Consider the following 12,063-nt stretch of genomic DNA (forward strand, 5'->3'; position numbering starts at 1 on the left):
CATATTTCAAGATGGATGCTTAGACATGTAAACCTCTAAACTCTTATTTAAACATCAACATTTTCATTGCTTTATATTTTACATGCAAATATCTACACTCTCTAGAATTCAATTAATGAAATAACACTTTTTTTTCATTGCTTAAAATTTCTTTGATATTTCTTGAAGGACTATGTTGAAATCCAACCTGCATTCGTTGACGAATTTTATGACGAACTCACCCGGACTTGGAATATCATTGATCAAAACGGATGATGACAGTCACTTATTTGTTAATTTAATTGCAATTTTATAGTAATTTTATAAGTTTTTAGGAAGAATACATGGTCAAAGAGAAGAATATTTGAAGAAATTGACATAGCAAGAAGTTTGAAGACCAAATTGAAAAGAAGAAAAATACTTAGAAAAAAATTGGGAATTTTTGAAACATTTTAGTGTTGGAGCCACTGTATTTTTCGCAGCCCTATATTATTCAGATCGCAGCGCGATTTTGCCACTACAGCTGGATCAAAACGCGTGCTACAGTGACACATACTAATTGTTATTTTTAATTTGATGAGCTGTCAACATTTGATAGGAGCTAGTCCTTAATTTTAGTTCACGTGATGGACTGCTACATGCTACATACAAATATATACTATATATATAGGGGTTTTAACCTAGGGGAGATAACACATCACGCAGACTTACGCAGACAGCAGAAAAAAGAGGGATACGGCTGGAACCGAGAGACAAAGGAATTCACCATTGGAGTTCTTATTCAAGGTGCTTCTCATATTAATTCATGTATAATTTCCAGAACTTAATTGTTATGACAATTATTATTATGAGTAACTAATCTCATCAGATTAAGGATTTTAGATGATTCTCTATAGAACTATTTGAACCATGTAACTACGTGTTCTTATTTATGCAATCAAAACTAATAGTTATTCAGTTAATTTCGTGTTTAATGCTTTTCTTTATTTGGCCAATATCGAATTGATTTCAAGAAATAATTCACTACTGACCCTAGGTTTTATTACTAGAACTAAATTAACTGTTTGCCAATCGTAATTGCTTTAGGAATAAAGAATTAGTTGGTATGATTGAGAATTTAACGTTCAATAACGCTTTTGATAATATTAGTTTCGCCTAAGGAATTAGGGTACTTTATTAGATAAAAGGGATCATGAGCCAAGGAATTGGACTTAATCTATTTTGTTAAATTATCGTAACTATTAGAGTTTGGTTGTTGAGAATTAGAACCTAGAATACCAAATAGGGATACAGAGAGGATTCGAACAATCCTTAATCGCTTCGCTCCATTAAAAAGTCTTCGTCAAGTTATTGCAATATTTATTTTAATTATTTTATAAACCAAATATATGCCAAGCATACCCCCTTATATTTACGACCTAAATACAATTCAATTGTTTTGTCGAGATTGAAACAATCCCTGCGGATACGAACTTTATAAATATTATTACTTAACGATAAGTTAGTACACTTGCTAATTTTGTCATCAAGTTTTTGGCGCCGTTGCCGGGGATTGTTGATTAATTTTGACAAGGCAATTTATTTTACTTAGGATTTTTTTTTTTTCTTGTTATTTTCATTTTATTCTTGTATATATAAAATTTTCTCTTTATGTCTTCTTTAGTTTGTTTTGCTATTGAAAATTTTCTCCAAGTTTTGTAGCAATGAAATGGATTGATAATAGATTGGTTGATAGTGAAGAAATAGGTATCATTTGTTATCAACTATGTTTACTATCTTATGAGCAAGAGAGACTGGATGCAAGGATTTCAAGATTGAAGGCGAGAAGTGACTTTTGCGGGGAGAATAATCACAATGACTATTGTGAGAAAACTTGTTTAAAGGAAAAAGAACATCAAGAGATTAAGGTTGATTTCAACTCTCAACTCGAAAAGATTTTGGATGAATTTTTGAGGTCAAATCAAGGTTCATTTGATGGATTTGAAGTTGAATGTGGTAATCTTGTTGAAAAGGCAAATAAGTGTGAGAAGTTGATTGAGATGGAGATGAAACATGATGCCATTGTGGTAGAAGAAGAAAATTCGAAAAACAAAAATAATGGCATGAAAGAGAATTCAAGAGTGAAGAATGTTGATCTCTATGCGACATATGAGTCTCCACCAATGGAAAGTAAAAAGAAATGTCACTTGAAAAAGGAGCATTATTCTTCTCTAAAGTGGAAGAGCACATATTACCAAGGCTTGGCTGTTAGAGGATGGGAGCACTTGATTCTTTATGTCAAGTTCATGGAATTCCTACCAAACAAGAGGAAGAAGAAGGATGATGTGTTCTTTTTGTCATATATGCCACCCTAACGATTGGTGATGAGTCAAGCTAATGACTGTAAAGAAGCGCTTAATGGGAGGCAACCCATCAGATATGTTTTTAATTTTTTTCAGTCTTTAATTTTTTTTTAAAAAAAAAAAAAAAGAGTCAGTCATGGTTGTTGTTTGCTGACAATCCCCTATGTTTCATCCTTATGTTACTTTGTTTATTATCAAGTTGAATGTTTTTATGTCTTTTCAGAATTGTCAGTGTGTTAACACCTGAATTTGCATGATGAGAATCTCTTAGACTTGCACATAAAAGAATAACTGACGTGTGACTGCTCATGAAAGTGCGATGGTTCAAGAGACAAAGAGATGAATTGGAAAGATGGAGTTTTGCACGGTGTACTAGTTCAACTTTCAGATACCTCAGCTGGTGAGTATATTGAGCCAAATAAATTCCACGGTATACTATTTCTTTCACATCTTATGAGTGTATCCATGCTTTGTATATTTTCTAGAACTTGCGATTATTCTCTACTGTTGATTGGTTTTACATTTTCACACATAGAGGCACATTTGTTTGGTACTCTGAGCCTTTTCAAGCTACCCTGTTTATTATTTATCCGTTGCTAAACCATTTTGAGCCTAAAAAAAAAAAATCCCTTTTCTTTCGGTGACATACCAAATTATAAGCCTTTTAGACCTGAAATTTTTTATCTGTTTGCCCTCCTTGGAGTTAGGTAGAAGCTTTAAATTTTCTTGTCATGACAACATTTTAAGTTTGGGGTTGCTTTTGGAATTAGCAACATCTTAAGTTTGGGGTAGGGGTACTAGAGAACTTAAAAAAAAAAAATTGATAATAATAACAAGAGACTCACAAAAATAATTGAGTTTTCTTCAAAAAATAAAGAGCCATTAATCATGAAAAATAGTGGCATCTTCAAAAAAAAAAAAGAAAAAAAAAATTTGAAAGATAAGTTCTCTAGGTATCTTATTAACAATGAATTGAGCCCTGGTAATGGTAATGCTTCAACAAGGAATAGTAGTGGATACCTAACTCCAATTTAGCCTACTTTTCCCAAAATTATCCCACCATTTACCCAAGCCAAGTTATAACCCTTAAGACCTCAAAAAAATGTGTGTGATGTATTTACTTTGATTGACGTTTAGAATTTTTTCAAGCTTATGGTAAAATAGCATTTGCATGTTGATGGAGTGAATACCCTGTCAAATTGAGTGAAATGGTGAGTGAGAGATAAGGTTGAACTTTGGACATCGTGTGGAACGATCATTGGACTTAATCTGATTGAAGTCTTAGAAGCCAGAGTGTTGATTGAGCAGAATCACTGAAGTTAAGACCGGTGGTTCTATTGCCGGATGAAGAGAATAAGGTTTATGAGATTTTTATCATTCAAATTAATTTGTTAATTCCCTGACAGTTTGATTTGACAGGCATGTCACTTGAGGACAAGTAACGGTTCAAGTTTGGGGTTGTGATGACAGTCACTTATTTGTTAATTTAATTGCAATTTTATAGTAATTTTATAAGTTTTTAGGAAGAATACATGGTCAAAGAGAAGAATATTTGAAGAAATTGACATAGCAAGAAGTTTGAAGACCAAATTGAAAAGAAGAAAAATACTTAGAAAAAAATTGGGAATTTTTGAAACATTTTAGTGTTGGAGCCACTGTATTTTTCGCAGCCCTATATTATTCAGATCGCAGCGCGATTTTGCCACTACAGCTGGATCAAAACGCGTGCTACAGTGACACATACTAATTGTTATTTTTAATTTGATGAGCTGTCAACATTTGATAGGAGCTAGTCCTTAATTTTAGTTCACGTGATGGACTGCTACATGCTACATACAAATATATACTATATATATAGGGGTTTTAACCTAGGGGAGATAACACATCACGCAGACTTACGCAGACAGCAGAAAAAAGAGGGATACGGCTGGAACCGAGAGACAAAGGAATTCACCATTGGAGTTCTTATTCAAGGTGCTTCTCATATTAATTCATGTATAATTTCCAGAACTTAATTGTTATGACAATTATTATTATGAGTAACTAATCTCATCAGATTAAGGATTTTAGATGATTCTCTATAGAACTATTTGAACCATGTAACTACGTGTTCTTATTTATGCAATCAAAACTAATAGTTATTCAGTTAATTTCGTGTTTAATGCTTTTCTTTATTTGGCCAATATCGAATTGATTTCAAGAAATAATTCACTACTGACCCTAGGTTTTATTACTAGAACTAAATTAACTGTTTGCCAATCGTAATTGCTTTAGGAATAAAGAATTAGTTGGTATGATTGAGAATTTAACGTTCAATAACGCTTTTGATAATATTAGTTTCGCCTAAGGAATTAGGGTACTTTATTAGATAAAAGGGATCATGAGCCAAGGAATTGGACTTAATCTATTTTGTTAAATTATCGTAACTATTAGAGTTTGGTTGTTGAGAATTAGAACCTAGAATACCAAATAGGGATACAGAGAGGATTCGAACAATCCTTAATCGCTTCGCTCCATTAAAAAGTCTTCGTCAAGTTATTGCAATATTTATTTTAATTATTTTATAAACCAAATATATGCCAAGCATACCCCCTTATATTTACGACCTAAATACAATTCAATTGTTTTGTCGAGATTGAAACAATCCCTGCGGATACGAACTTTATAAATATTATTACTTAACGATAAGTTAGTACACTTGCTAATTTTGTCATCAACGGAAATTCCAAAAATGTGAAATTCAATGGAGATATGACCCTACCATTGTTGACTGATGGTTGGAATGCAATTAGAGAATCTTACAACCTACAAAATATGCAAAACATTTATCTTAACTATTTGGGTCAAAGTCGATTTTTAATTCAGTTGGGAAGCATCATTCAAGATACTAACAAATTGCCATCCTATCATAGCCGAAGTACAAAGCAAGGACGAACCGTCTTTTTTTATGTTACTCTTAGTTCTCTTCAGATGGCAATTCCTACTCAAATGGTTATTTCAATATTTTTTCATGCCTACTTAATATTCTAAATCATTACTATACGATTTCTTTTAACTCGGCATTATTACTTTTCTATTTCAGATCGTACCCGACGACTTCAACGATTTCTTAATGGAATATGATTTCGATTATTTGAGGTTATATGGAAAGTGCCGCTATCCACATCTTTGCAATATTCTCTACAACAACGAACAATCTATGCACACCAAATTAGTCAATGAATGGAAGTTTTGTTGCGAAGATAATGAATTTCAGCTTGGAGATATCATTCGCTTCAAGTTTTTTGACCTCTATTTCAGTCACATGGTCCATGTCTACAAAATCAATCCTTGATCAGTACAATGTTATCTCTGTCTTCAACATCATGTTTAGGAATTGTTCTATCTTTTCAGTTTATGTTCCATTTTAATTTAATCAAAATATCTATTCAGTTTTTACCTTTCTATCAATGAACTTTTCTTATGTTCTATCTATTGAGTTGTTAAATATAATGAAATATTGCTACTATCAACTATGTCTCAATCTAATTTGCCCTTTTAATTTGTATACTACTCTAATTAACAAAACAATTATAATCATAATTCATTGTTTACAAGATCCATCTAACATTGATTTCATTCATCAGTTTATTTACAAAACATTTCATACATCCATCAAAATACAACAAATAACTTAAGTTAACTAATTTGGAATTCTTTACAAATACTTTCTTAATATTTGCTTATAGTTACCTAAATCTTTTAATACCATTCATACATCATTCCATACATAGAACATCATACATTCATTACAATACATTTACTATTTTCATCCATTGACAATTACATTCTTACATAATCACTTTCATACATATCACGTAAAGTTGGATTAATCTCAAAGTCGCTTTCATCACCCAACATACATTCTTCCCTTAATTTTTTTTCAAATTTCACAAGATTTGAAATTCTAAAACCTTCAGGAATGATTCTTAATATATCTCCAGCCTTAAAATCATTTTCCATGATAAATTCCTTCCAACCATAATCTAATTGTATGCAATAATCTCCAACTTCAAAAACATTCAATGGCATCATCTTACCAGTTCGACCAATTGCTCTAATGCATCTATGACCATATTTTCGAATACTCTCCAAAAATCTCTTAGACATTTCCTGCAACACATTTTTCAATAACAAATTACTACATACTTTCACTTAATCTGATTTCATTCGATTTATTTTAATAACATTGAACATAGTATGTTAGACTTCACTTACCCATTTCGTGTCATGTTCTTCAAGCCTTGGTATTACTCGATCAAATTGTATAGCATCATCATGAATTCCATATAAACTATGCCATTCCGGAATTTCAGACATATATAGCTTTGGGTAATGAATCTTACAAAAGTGAAATTCATTTCCACCATAGTAACTTAACATAACCGGATGATGTTCTTCAGTTAATTTGTAAAAATCCCACAATTCTCTCCAACCTGTTGTTAGTCTAGGCATATCTGGGTTCATATTGTAAAATACTAAGTGTTGCACTTCATTAATGTTATCAACAATCTTCAAATATGGTTTTAACTCTTTGGCATATTTTCTCGCAAAGCAGGCTCCAGCTCTCCTTCTGCCTATACAAAATCAATTCAACATATCAAACAACAATACTATAATTATAATAAGGAAATAAGAAAATTTAACTTTTTCATTATAAATGTTACACGATCTTTTGAAATCACTGTAATAAAGCACTCCTTAAATCTTTTAGAGCTATTGCCACTATTTTCACCCATGTTCTTCAATAACACTTTTACTCAACCTCAAATTCACATAGCCATACTTCAACTTGATAACAAATGATAGCAAACTACATCATATTTATATACAATTATTAGTTACATTTTTAAAAAAACCAATTTCGATTTATTTTCCTTATTTTAAAATTATTGATTGACAACTCTATAGATTATGTAAGATTTTTTTATTCTCTTCATAAACAAGATGATTGACAACTCTATAGAGATTCAGATTTTTGATTGATAACTATAGGCAAAATCAAGTTTCACTATTTTTTTTATTACTTTTTCTATTTACACACCCATCAACAAGATGTACAATTCACTACAATTGATTTTCTTTATTATAAATTGGACCCTCTCCATTTATTTTGTCTACATCTATATCATTCCTCTGAATCTCTCTTAATTTATATTTTTCGCTTACTTTCTTTAATATTTTTTAATGAATAGAAAGATTGAAATTAAGACAGGACTATAAATCAACAATAAATATATATAAAAAATAAATAGAGAGTATGAAAATCTCTATACTGTGACAACAATTACTTTAGTATTTCATAGTTACTTCAACTATATTCTACAATACTTGGTTAAATATTTCATAGTAACTTCAACTAGATTCTACAATACCATTAAATTAAATTATTACTATTCCTGTAAAATCATGTTAACATAAGTAATATGATACACATAGAGAATCTTTTGAAATGACCAATTCACTACCATATGGTCATATCAACTTAACCAAATCTCTCAATTTTCATATTTCATGTTACTTTTATCATTTCCTGTAAAAAGCCTCTTACATTTAGATTATGATAGAGATAGGAAGTATTTTCAAATAGCCAATTCCCTTCCATATAGTCATATCAACTCAACCAAATCACTTTTCATTTTTCAAGACAATTTTACTGTGTATCATACTTCTACATTACTAAATTTTCATTGTACTACTCCCTCCGGTCCTATATATAAGAAAACATATACTTTTAAGATTCATTGTGAAATTGCGGTATCTAGATTATAATATATTGGCGAAATTATAAAAGCCAATTGCGGCGATTATTTCAACTGCATCATTTAGTTATATAATCACGAATATTATAATGCTAATTGCGTAAATTACATACCGCCGTATAATCTGTCGTAAGTAGCTCTTCCGTCAATTTTTCCAATACTCTTAAAGGGACAAACCGCAACTCAATAAAAACCGCCGTAAATTTGTTACAACCATTAAAATTGCACCAACAAAAGACTTTTAACAATGGTTTTAACCGCCGCAATTAGCATCAACAACAACCCCAATTCTTAACAAAATGATACTCTTTATTATATCTTAAAACTACTAATGTACATTTGTTATTGTAATGACTATAATAATAATAACTGCATCTTATAACTAAATCTTAGGAGTTATAATAGGCAGATTCTTTTTTTACGTATTCAATGATCTTATGCAGCCTAATGACTATAATAATAATGGAGCCTAATTGTTTCAGTAAAACAACTAGATCTTATGCAGGATTCATATCTTCTTATTTCCCTTCCCAATGTATTTTTACATCATTAGATACTTTTTTTACTTTGTCATATCAAATTTTTTTACCTTTCCAACACACTTCTCTATTCCAAAACACTTCTCTACTCTACTCTACTCATACTCAAACCATCCTATTAAAAATCTACTACTACTCAAACCATTCTATCTCTCTCTCACATATTATCCAAAATTTATGTTACACATCTCTACATTGACAAAGGATAACAACTTGATCAGGTGATACATATCTTTCATTATTTCATCTTATTTTTCACAGTCAATATTTAAATGCTTATTACATTTGTGCATGTTTATTAATCTTCCTCACAATATCCTTTGTAAAGCAGTGTTGATCCCCTTCTTCCATGGCTTCAAGCTCTAAAAGGTTCCATATTTCTTATACTTTTAAGTTCCTCATCCATGTTAATTGATTTTTGTAACTGTATAGTATATTAGATCTTTCACAACTTATACATTTGAAATCTAACTTTATTATATTTGTATAAGAAATTACAAACATGTCAGTTTATTTATAACATTACTCCATTTTTAAACTTTTTTTTTTGTTACAGTATTTATATTAATATCTTATCTATGAAATTTACGAATTCAATGAATAAATCTGAGGTGAAACCATTTCCCAAATTTACATTATTGTTTTTACTTGATATTTTCATGTAACGATTTTTTTCCCTTTGAATTTAGAAAACAAAGGACAAATATGCATGCAACAGAAGAGAAGATGTTTCATACGGTGTTTTATCCAGATAAGGTTCTTATCTTTATCTAAGTGTAACATCCAGTTTAAAATATAATGTTATAAATTTTATTTGATTAAATACTGAAATTTTATTAATCTTTTAATAGCCTCAGATTGAAATACCTGCTACTTTCAAGAAAAAATGGTATAAAAAACTGAAAACACATGAACATGCATGGCTGGTACACCCAGATGGAGAAAAAACTTTGGTTCATTTGAATCTCTACAAGTTTGACTCATATCTGTCCTCAGGAATAATAGTATCAAAGAATTTGAACATTAAAGAACCAACTGAAATAATTTTGGAATATCAAGAAGCTGATAATAGATTTAAAGTAACAATCATCAAAAATGAAAAAGATGATATCTTGAAGACCATACCAATTGCTGGTGCTGCTGCAGAAAAGTCCAATGCTCAAGCATGAACACAATCAACCTTTACCTCTGCTATAATTAATCGACATTTGCTGGATTTCAATTTTCATGGTGCTTACAAATGGGACAAGAAAGTCACTAAAGCAAATGCAAGCCGAAAAAAAAACCAACCTTTGGTATGCGAATTTTTTTTATTTCTAATCTTTATAATTCAATTATTTGTCAATGAAGTTTTTACTTTTTTATATCAAACATTCCATACTCTATATAATGTCTATTGAAAAATATTTTCGTATTCTAAACAAAATCTGTTATTTATTCTAACATTATCTTACTTTATATACATTCTAAGTATGTTCCAAGAGATGGAGTTCGACACTCACTTCAAGATAAAGAATTCATTGTTGTCCAATGTGCACACTGTGAGATTTTGGTTAAGTGCAAGATTTATCCCGCTACTAGAGATGACAAAAACACTGAGAAATACATTACCACCGGATGAAATGACTTTGTTAAGCATAAGAAACCAAAAGTTGATGACAAAATGGAGTTTGAATTGAATCAGGCTGCAGGAACTGTTCTGTGTGTCAAATTTGTTAACAATGACACAAATAACTAATATGATTTTGTTTTCGTAGTGACGGATTTGTGCTTTATTCTACTATATGAAGGATATGTGCCTTTTGTTGTTACAACTTAAGTTTGTAATATTTTGAATGCTTCTGTCTATGAACAACTTGAATTAATGTTTTGTATTCCTTAAGTAATGCAATTTCAATTTATGAGTTCATCTTTATTTTAATTTTCCATTTGCGTGTTTATATGTTTTTTTCATTTGCGTATTTATAGTTATTGTTTTCAAACATTTAAAAATTGCATATAATATTCTCACATTTCTATATGTCGTTAATAAATTTTGCAAAGTTATAAGGTAATTTTAACTCGTGCGAAGCACGGGTTCATAACTAGTTAGCTATTAAAGTTGATAGCTAAAAAACTAGCTAATTGAAATTAAAGTGTTTAGTAAAAACTAGCTAATTGAAATTAAAGTGTTTAGTAAAATTAGTTTTTAAAGTTGTTAATACATATAAAATGACATACTCCCTTCGTCCCGGAAAATAAAAAAATCACACTTATTAAGAAAAAGTAAAACATCAGAATTTGAAGTATGTTTTTGTGGGTTTTCCTTGGAATAAGTTGCATAGGAAGATGTAAAAATAATTTTTATTGGTTGTTGTTTATTGAGAAAATGAGAGAGAAGAAATTAAATGCAATTTACATTTAATTTTATGAAAAGAAGGAAAAAACATTCTTGAAAATGATTGTTTCTCTTATAATTTGGAACAAAAAAATTTGTTTTTTTTCCCTTATAATTTGGGACGGGGGGAGTAATTGATAGTGGGTAGTTATTAAATTAAAGAGTAAAAATGAAATAAACCGTAAAAAGCTAGTTATAATCTCAAACGTTACTTAAATTAGCATTTTAAAAAAACTATAAACTAGTAAAAAAAAGTTTGTTACCAAACACCTCTAATTTTTTGAAACAAGCTTATAAGCTCATATAATAAGCTATAAGCTAGCTTATTTGTGTTATCATACACACCCTATGTTTTTCGTACTTAATTTATTTTATAGCGAGTTTTGGTTTTCGCCCTTTTAAAATAAAATTACCTGTGTTTATCCTTATAAATTGTTTTCTTATGTTTTTAATCTTTAATGAATAAAATTTTGACATTTTTATAATATTTTTTTTAACATAATATGGATTTATAGATATAACATAATGAGCATTTTAAACATAAAAATGTTATAATATTGGCATTAACATGTAAAAATTTTACTCATTACAGACTAAAAATAAAAAAAAATAATTAAAAGAATGAAAAAAAGTGATTTTATTTTACAAGACGAAAATCAAAACTCGTTATAAAGTTATAAACTTAAAAGGCAAATGCTAACAAGTGTCTCCGAAGCATTCTTTAAGACTTTAAATAGTAGTAAGTTTTTTATAGAATTTTCATGTGAATGCGTAAAATCAACGCATTAAATAGTAGTATCTAATTTTTTAAATAAAAATTTTCTTTAAATTAAATACTTAAATAGAGGCACTCGTTAACAAGATCCAATTTAAAATAGATATTCAAACATGAAAAAATTATTGAACTGTAGTAAAAAAAGATTAAAAAAAAAAACTAAATTATTACTCCTTTTTGAAATTTGAAATTGAAATTAAGTGAAAGAACGGTCTATAAATATTCAGTTATTCATTATTCAGCCATCGAC

Source organism: Trifolium pratense, linkage group LG7 (assembly GCF_020283565.1).
Source record: "Trifolium pratense cultivar HEN17-A07 linkage group LG7, ARS_RC_1.1, whole genome shotgun sequence".
Taxonomy (NCBI): Eukaryota; Viridiplantae; Streptophyta; class Magnoliopsida; order Fabales; family Fabaceae; genus Trifolium; species Trifolium pratense.